This window comes from Rhincodon typus, chromosome 26 (genome assembly GCF_021869965.1).
Source record: "Rhincodon typus isolate 14 chromosome 26, sRhiTyp1.1, whole genome shotgun sequence".
Lineage (NCBI taxonomy): Eukaryota > Metazoa > Chordata > Chondrichthyes > Orectolobiformes > Rhincodontidae > Rhincodon > Rhincodon typus.
In genome coordinates, this window is record NC_063357.1 from 41,660,870 (window position 1) to 41,670,257 (window position 9,388).

The following is a 9,388-nucleotide window of genomic DNA, read 5'->3' on the forward strand; positions in this document are numbered from 1 at the left end:
TTTGGTCTCTCTGCACATTATAAACTTGGTGTCAAGATTAGTTTCAGTAATGGTGACTATGACAACTACTAATCCATTGTGGTAAAAACCCTTCTGGTTCGTAAATGAAGAAAATCTGCCGCCCTTACTTGGTCTAGTCTACGTGCAACTCCAGACCCACATCAATGTGGCTAATTCTTAACTGCCCTGTGAAATGAAAGCAAGTCTTCTAGTTCAAAGACATTAGGATGGGCAACAAATGTCCACATCCCACAAAAGAATAAAAAACAAAATACTCACTTGGTGTCAGCCTTCACAGCAGAGCATGAGGATAAAGTGTCCAGGTTACATGCAAAGCAAGACAGGAAACTTCCCAGATTTAATACAAATGAACGAGTGATCATGGTGAAAATAATGAAGATAGACAAATTTCCAAAATTCAACAGCGATCACCTCAACAATAACTTAGAATTGTTCAGCACCTTGAACATAAAACATCCTCAAGTGCTTCACAGAAGCATTGTAAAATGAAATATGACTGTCACATAAGGATTTTATATTATAAGCCCAGGTATTTAAGCATAGAAGAACCAGGATATTGTCAGGCTAATTTTTTTGTACTATCTACTGTGGTGAACTTACTAGAATTAGTTACTCAGGAACATAGTGACTTAACATTTGGATAAATATTAGTTAATCAGAATCAGCACAGATATGTAAAAAGAAAGTCATGTTTAATAAACCCAGTTACATATACCCATTTTCATGGTACATACAAGAGCTATTGATGTTCTGAACTTCCAGAAGAGATTTGAAAGATTCTGCAAACACAGTGTCAACTAAAATAAGAGTGAATGGAGAAGTTAATCTATTGACACTGGTAGGAATTGGTTAGAAAGTAAGATACAGACTGGGCATAATACAAACACGCACCAATGGGCAGGGCGTGAGCAGTGGTAGCATCTTGGCTTTACAAAAAACTTGGATCCAGGAATAGAGAGCTTAAGTATGTCAAATGACATGAAGTGGCACAATAGTATAGATGAAAACTAGAAATTTGCAAATGGCCATTGATAAAATGATTCCGTTGGTAAAATTGTGGCAGATGGAGTTTACTGTGAGCAGAGTGCTTTAGTAGAAGCTGCTGGGCAGATAGAGAAAATAATATTGGTAAGAACGAGAAGAATGCTGAACTTGATCTCACAGAGAACCGGAAGTGAGATTCCAGTTGTAGCTACGGACTCTGGTTGGATCCCAACCCCATTTAGGTTTCATCAAAGTGTTTAAGTCGATGAAAGACTTTGAAAGGATGCGTAGAGATAAACTACCCCTGTACTTCCTCTGGTGGGGGATTTCAAAGCAAAAGGGCACAATCTTAAAATTAGAGCCAGTGCATTCAGCGGTGATTTCAGGAAACACTTCACACAACAACTGTCAAAATCTGGAACTCTGTCCTCATAAATCTGTTGAGACTGAACGATTAAATATATTGAGATTGAGAGTATTAAAGATCTGGAATCAAGGAAGGTAAAAGTTAAGATGCAGGTGAGCTATGATCTAAATGAATGACGGGACGGGGACTGACAGGGTTTGAGGCTTGCTATTTCCGTCACTGTTTTGTACAAAGATGGTCAGTAATGTACTTGTGCAGCACATTTATCTATACAGGCCAGAGATACTTTCAGGAATCCATTTTATCTGACTATTCATGGAATATAAAGCGATTCATACCTCTCACAAATAATTTAAATAAATTAAGACATGACATTGAAAACAAAACTTGATGTCTTTCTATATCTGAGAAAACATAACAATTTTTAGTAAAAATCATTTAGTTGGCTACAACTCACTTCCAGTTCTCTGTAAGATCAAGTTCAACATTCAACTTACCAATATTATTTTCTCTACCTGCACAAAAAGATTTGCTTTGTCAGACTAGGAAAGTATGAATAATCCACAGTAGAACTCATCTATCCACCAGGGCAACTGCAGCTTACTGTAACCAGTATTTGAATGACATCAGATTGCTAACACATGCATGTGTATTGTAAAGACAGTGATCTCAGAAATGATTTAATATTTCTGCAGAACTCAAGATTTAGAATATCTCAGAGTTACCAACACTCCTACAATCCATGCAAATATCTTTTCCATGGAATCTGAATCCTGTTCCTGATTCAACCAAAAAGTACAGCCAGAACAGTTTTTAAAATATCTTTCCAATAGTAACAAAAAACTGAAAGTTACTCGGAAACATAAGGGTTGGCCAGTGCTGAACTAAAAGGAAGGGCATTTAGATTCCTAATGTTACAGATAACAAAGAGAAATCATATTTATAGAGCACATTTTAGACTCTCAGGACACTGAGCATTTTAAAACCCATTTGATACCGAACAAGGAAATTAGTATTGAATCAGAAGCAAGGATCTATCAAATTTAAAATTAAGCAAAATAACAGGGATACAGAAAATAACGGCCCTGAACACAGACAAATTCCTAGGAGCAGATGGTCTCCATCCCTGGCTTTGAAAGATTATGAAGACTTTTACAGATGCCCTGACTAAAATATTCCAAATTTCCCTCAAGTTGGGATCAATTCCTTAAAATTGGAAAATTGCAGATGTTACTCCAACACTTAGGTAAGGTGAGAAAGAAAAAGCGGATTGAAAGACCAGTTAGTCTAACATTTGCTGTCAGGATACTGCTACAGTACAAAAATGAGGGATAGAATGTCTGACCACCGAGACATTTCAGTCAGAGAGGATTGTGTATTTGTAAAGGGTGGACCACACCTGACTAACTCGATAACATTTTTTGAAGAGATGAATCAAGTAATAAACAGGCACATTTCTTTGTAATTTATATGAATGTCAGGTAGTCATTTGATACAATTCCCTCCTAAGAGACTGTTAACCACAGGTGAAGCTCATGGAATCAAAGGAAAATTATGAACCCGTTTAAAAAATTGACTGAGTGACAGGAGACAGAAAGTTGGAAGAGTGAGATATTACTGATTGGCAGGATATGATTAGTGGTATCAATTATCCCATTTTCATTAATGACTTTGCTGATGGGATTTGTTTTATTAATTTATGAAGTGTGACATCACTGACCAAATCAACATTTATTGCCCATCTCTAATTGCCCAGGGAGCACTTAAGAGTAGATCTGAAGTCATATGAAGGCCAGACCAGGTGAGGATATGAACATGGAGCAAGAGTATGCCATTCATCTCCTGAAGCTTGCTCTGCTATTCAATAAGATCCTGTTTGAATTGATTGTAATCTCATATCCACCCTCACAGTCCTGATAACCTTTCATCATTGATAACCTCTCACCCCCTTGAGTCATGCAGTTTTACAGCACAGAAAAAAACCTTTAGGTATATTGTGTTCATGCTGGTCATCAGGCATCTATCTATGCAGTTTTCTCTGCTCTAAGGAAAACAACACCAAACAAATCTAGTGTCATAATTGAAATTCTTTGGCATAGTGGTAATGTCACTTGAAATTCTCCAGCATAGTGTTAATGTCACTTGACTAGGGATCTACCAGCCCAGACTAAAGGCCTGCAAGACATTAATTTGGATCCCACCGTAATAGATGGTGAAATCTAAATTTGATAAAATCGGAATGACAAGCTCGTCTGGTGGTGACCATTCAACCAATCTTGATTATCGTACAAGCCCATCTGAATCATTATTATCCATTAGAGAAAGAAATCTAATGGATTTCTTTCTCTAAGAACATCCTGGTAAATCTCCTCTGCACTCTCTTATGCTATCACATCCCTCCTATACCTAACCAATGTTTTATACAGTTAACATAACCTCCCTGCTCTTATATTCAATGCCTTGACAAATACAGGCAAGATTCTTAATGCCTTGTTAATCATTTCATCTGCCTGTCCTGCAACCTTCAAGCCTTAGCATCTTACCATTTAACAATGTACTCCTTTGGCTTGTTAATTGTCTTCCAATCTAATAGAACAATTCCCTGAACTGAGGGAATCTTGGAAAATTAAAACTAATGCATTACTTATCTCATCAGGGACTTTTTTTAAGACTCTAGGATGAAGTCCAACAGGATCCGAGTATTTGTCAGCCCACAGTTCCTACAATTTATTCCGTATCATTGCACTGGTAATTGTGATTGTCCAGAGTTCCTCTCACCTCTCCATTTCCTAATTTATTGTTGCTTCAGGGTTGTAACTTGTATCCTGTATAGTGAAGACTGATACAAAATACCTGTTCAACTAATCTGCCATTACTTTTCCATTATTAACTTTCCATTCCGACTTTGACAATCACTCACCTTGTTAACTCTTTTCTTTAAATATCTATAGAAACACTTATTATCTGCTTTTTATATTTCTAGATAGTAATTTTTCCCCTCATTTATTGTTTGGTCATCCTTTGCTTTTTTTTATATTATGTCTAATCTTCTGAGCTGCCACTCATCTTTGCACACTTATATACATTTTTTTTTTGGTTTGGTACTATCTTTAACATCTCTAGTTAAACACAGTTGGTGGATCTGCAGAAATTTTCCTTGCTTGTTGGAATGTGTCTATTATGAAATATCCCACTGTATCTCTACTGACCTACTTAACTTGCCAATTCATTTTAGCCATCTCTGCTTGCATACCTTCATAACTGTCCTTATCTGAATTTAGAAAAGTCACAAACCCCCTCTTTTCCCCCTCACACCGAATGTAAAATTTAACCATTTTATGGTTGCTGACACCTAGGGGATGTCTTCACCAAAAGATTAATCCTACCCTGTTACAATACAAGGATGGCAGATTTCTTTCTCTAATGGATATTAACGTTTCAGATGGGCTTGTACGATAATCAACATTGGTTGAATGGTCACCACCGGACGAGCTTGTCATTCCGATTTTATCAAATTTAGATTTCACCATCTATTACGGTGGGATCCAAATTAATGTCTTGCAGGCCTTTAGTCTGGGCTGGTAGATCCGTAGTCAAGTGACATTACCACTATGCTATGCTTCCCACTTGATAGATAACCATATATCCAAATTTCCCAATGACACAAAAGATAAATTACATTATAAGCAATTTAGATGAAAGTATAAAATTTACAGAGATACTGATAGATTAATCGCCAAAACTGTGGGAAATGGTTTTCAGTGTAGGAAACTTTGGACCTAAAAAGAAGGGATTAAGATGATCTGTAAATGGTGCAAAACGTTGGTGCAAATCCCAAGACATAAATGAAAACAATGTTCAGAAAATAATCATTAGAGCTAATGGAATGCGGGCCTTTATAGGTAGAGGACTATAAACCAAGAGGTGAAATCAGATTGAAGCAATTCAAAACCCTGGTCAGACAGCACACAGAGTAATGACAGCAGTTCTGTAAAAAGGATATATTGGCTTTGATGGGAGTGCAGCATACGTTTACCAAAATGATACCTCTACTTCAAAGCTAAATTATAGGCAGAGATTCCACTAACTAGGATTGCATTGCTTTTGGGCCCTAACAGTGGTTGCAGTGTATGAATGAGTTTAAATCAGGAAAGTAAATGTACATTTAATAAAGATAATGGTGTTATAGATCTTCTTAAAGACTGGCCAAATAAATTTGCAGTTATAGTGTGGAAGATTAGTTCATGCAATAAATTCAAGTTAGTTTTCCAGAGCAGTACAATGGAGAACCAACTGGAGAATAAGCTAGTTGGTATTGACTACTGTGCAATGGTAAAGGAAAAATTCATAATCTTATGGAAAGGAATAACTAAGGAAGTGACCAGACCCTGATGGAATTTCATGATGAGTTTGAAAGTGATTTAGCTAGGGTCTCAAATCTAAACAATGCAAAATATATGAGGGCAATTTGGTTAAGATAAATTTGGAAACTACATTAGAAGATATGATGGTAAACAACCACAGTTAATAAGAGGAATTAAGGATGGTATCAGATCATAACAAAAACATTATAATGTTGCCAAACGGTTTAGTAAGCCTGAAGATTGGGAGGATTTTAGAATTCGGCAAAGGACAACCAAGAAATTGATAAGCAAGAGAATGTAAAAGTAGACTAGAAAGAGATACGAAAACAAATTGTGGAAATGTTAATAGCTCTGTAAATAGAAATGCACTGGTGGAAGTAAACATGAACTCATTAGAGGCCAAGATAGGTTAAATTAGATGGCAGAGACTTTAACCAAATAATTTATCTGTCCTACAAGACACAAAAATAACCCTGGAATCATTAGGAACCAAAGGTTTAGCAGGAATGAGGAACTTAAAAGACCAGCATAACTAGTAATCCTGGCAAAATCAATAGAACTTAGTAGTAACACATCCCCTGTACATCATTATCTGCATCCTTGTGCAAAAGAGGTAACCACAGAAATTGTGATGCATTGGTTATAATCTTCCAGAATGCTGTAGTTTCTACAAGAATTATAGAATGATTACAGCTAAGAAGACCATTTCACCTGTTGAAGCTCTGCAAGAGGTACTCAACTTGCCCCACTCCCCTGTCCTTTTCCCGCAGACCCACAAATATATTCACTTCAGGTACTTACCCAGTTTCTTCTTGAAAACCCTGTTTGAATTTGACTTCACCACATTCTCAGGCAGCACACTGCACATCTGAACCACTCATTTAAGTTTTTTCCTCATTTAGACATTGGTTCTTTTGTCAATCACTCTAAATCTGTGCCCTGTGGTTCGCGAACCTCGAATTAGGAACAATTTGTCTCGATGAACTCTGTCTGGATCCCTCATGGTTTTGAATGTTGCATCAAATTTCCCATCAACCTTCTCGAGAGAAAAACAATCCTAGTTTCTCTAATCTTTCCTTACATTTCAGCACCTCGTCCCTGGATCCATTCTCATAAATGAGTCACAGAATGGTTACATCCCAGAGTGAGGCCATTCAGACTACTGTATAATTGCTCTCTGAAGGAGCAATTCACCTAGAGCCACTGCCCTGCCTTCATCCCATTGCCGCATTTTCTCCTATTTCAAATAATTCCCTTTAAAAAGTCGTAATTGAACTTTCACCACATACTCAAAACAATGCATTCCAGGTTCAAAATACTTGCTGTGTGAAGTCCCTACATTTATTGTTACTTCTGCTATTCCCTTCTCCCCCAGTTCCACCTCACCTGAGCCATCTTGCTCTAGATCCTTTCACCAATGGGAATGGTTTCTTCCTATTCTTTTCTTCTCAACCTTCTCATCTCCAAGGAGAACAGTCCCAATTTCTCCAAACACAGAGAATGCTGGAGAAAGTCAGCAGGTCTGTCAGCATCCGTGAAGAGAGAAGAGTCTTCTGTGACTTTTCTTCAGTTCTGAATAGTCACTGGACTTGAAATGTTACATTTTTCCTGTCCACAGGTGCTGCCAAACCTGTTGAGTTTCTTCACTGTTCTCTGAATCTGTTTCAGATTTATAGCATCCATGGTATTTTGTCTTCAGTCAACTTGTCCAATCTATCCACTGTTGCAAAGTTGTGTAGAGTACTTGTGAATTGGAAAGCCGGAAGTTAGAATTTGTTTGCAAAAATGATAGAGGGGAAGAGTGCATAGTCCTTTTAAGAGGTGATGTGCTTTCTTAACCTTGGAGATTTAGACAAAAATGTACATACTGCAGATGTACATACAGTTCTGAAATTGAAACATATGTATCAATTGGCTGTATGGTTGGAAACTTAGGCTTGTTTTGATGTTAAGGCAGCCAGCTTGAATATCAGCCAATTAATTTAAACCAGATACTTAGAGACTGAAAGCCAACTGAATTTAAATCTGATGGTGTTGACAAGCTAGGACCAATCCTATCATAAGAAAATTGACATGTCATCAAGGGTATATAAGAAGAGGGTTTTTGAAAATCAGAGTGACAGCGAACTGCCATCAGAAGAGTAAAACTCTGGCTTTCACAGAAATCTTTAAGCTCTCTGATTAAGCACCATCTAAAAGGTACCACGGCACTCTTAGCTAATATTCCTGACACCAGAGTTCAATGGAGAGAGGTGTTTCAGACACTAGAATTCAACGGAGAAAAGCATTCGTAGCTGGGGATCAGTAGAAAGGGTGCAGAGCATTCCGGAAGACACACCCTGATTGTAGTTTTGAGAGTCTAAGTTTTAATGTATTTTTTTCTTATTACTTTGGTTTATAAGTGGGACTTGTATTTATTGAAACAGCATACCATTAGAATTTTGTTTTATTAGGGAATAGTTACTAGTTAAGGGGGAATTGTTCAGTTTGTTAGTAGTTTGTTAACTTATTCACTGTTAAGAGTTAGATGAATAAATTGTTACTTGTTGAGTATAGAGTGAGTGAAGAGGATTTCATTTCGTTTAACCTCTCCTTTGTAACAGTTTGGGAGGTGAAAGGCATGTTACACCATTTTTCCCATTTCCTTTATCAGATTATGAGGCCAGGCAAGCTTCTCTGGGTGTTTAGTTTTTAATTATCAGAGGGGTTCAACCTCCTCTCCATAACACCACATATCTATGAATGTTTTCTGCATTCTCTCCAAAACCTTCCCATCCTTAAGTGCAATGCCCAGATCTAAACAATATTTCATTTGAGGCTAACCAGTATTTTAGAAAGGTTCACCATAATGTCCTTGTTTTTATATCTTTCACCTCTACTTTTACAACTCAGCCCCTCAACTCTTTTCACAAACCTGTCAAGATTCCTGCACATATACCCTAGCTCTTTATTCCTGCACTTCCCTTAGAATATTATCTCTTTGTTCTTCCCACCAAAATTAATTACTTCATAGTTCTCTGCATTAAATTTCACCTGCCACTTGCCACTCATCTGTCCATTCCATGTATCTGGTGTTCAGGTCAATATTCATCTCCTAATCAGCATAATTTAAAAACAAATGATATGGTCACTACCACACTGCCAAGTGTGGGATCTTGCTGTGTCATAGTAGTGACAGCATTTCAAAAGTCTTTCCTTAGCTAGAGAATAGTTGATACATTTTAAGGTGATGAAAAAGCGCTATTTAAGTGCAAGATTCTTGAGCATTGTGACAACTGCCATTTCTTCATCAATCTGGTCCCTGCAGTTTCTTTCTTTCAAGGAGGTATCTGTTTAGAGACTGCAGTTTCTCACTTCCTCTCCCTCAGTGATATCTGTACACTGAGTAGGATCCCTCAGTCTCCAGACTCTCAGGTAGATTTCTGCAGACTGTTTCTTGTATCCTGATCATCTCCCTTGGAAACATATCTGGACGCCAACTGGCATTTTACAGTCCCGCCTCATGGAGATATCTGTCGCATGACTGCTGTATCTCAGTATCTATCCATCAGCAATATTTCTGGACATTGAACAGTTATCTCAATACCTCCACTCCCCCTCTCTGCAGAATGAGGGGTGAAACATGTACAAAAAGGAACCTCAAGGAGATAAA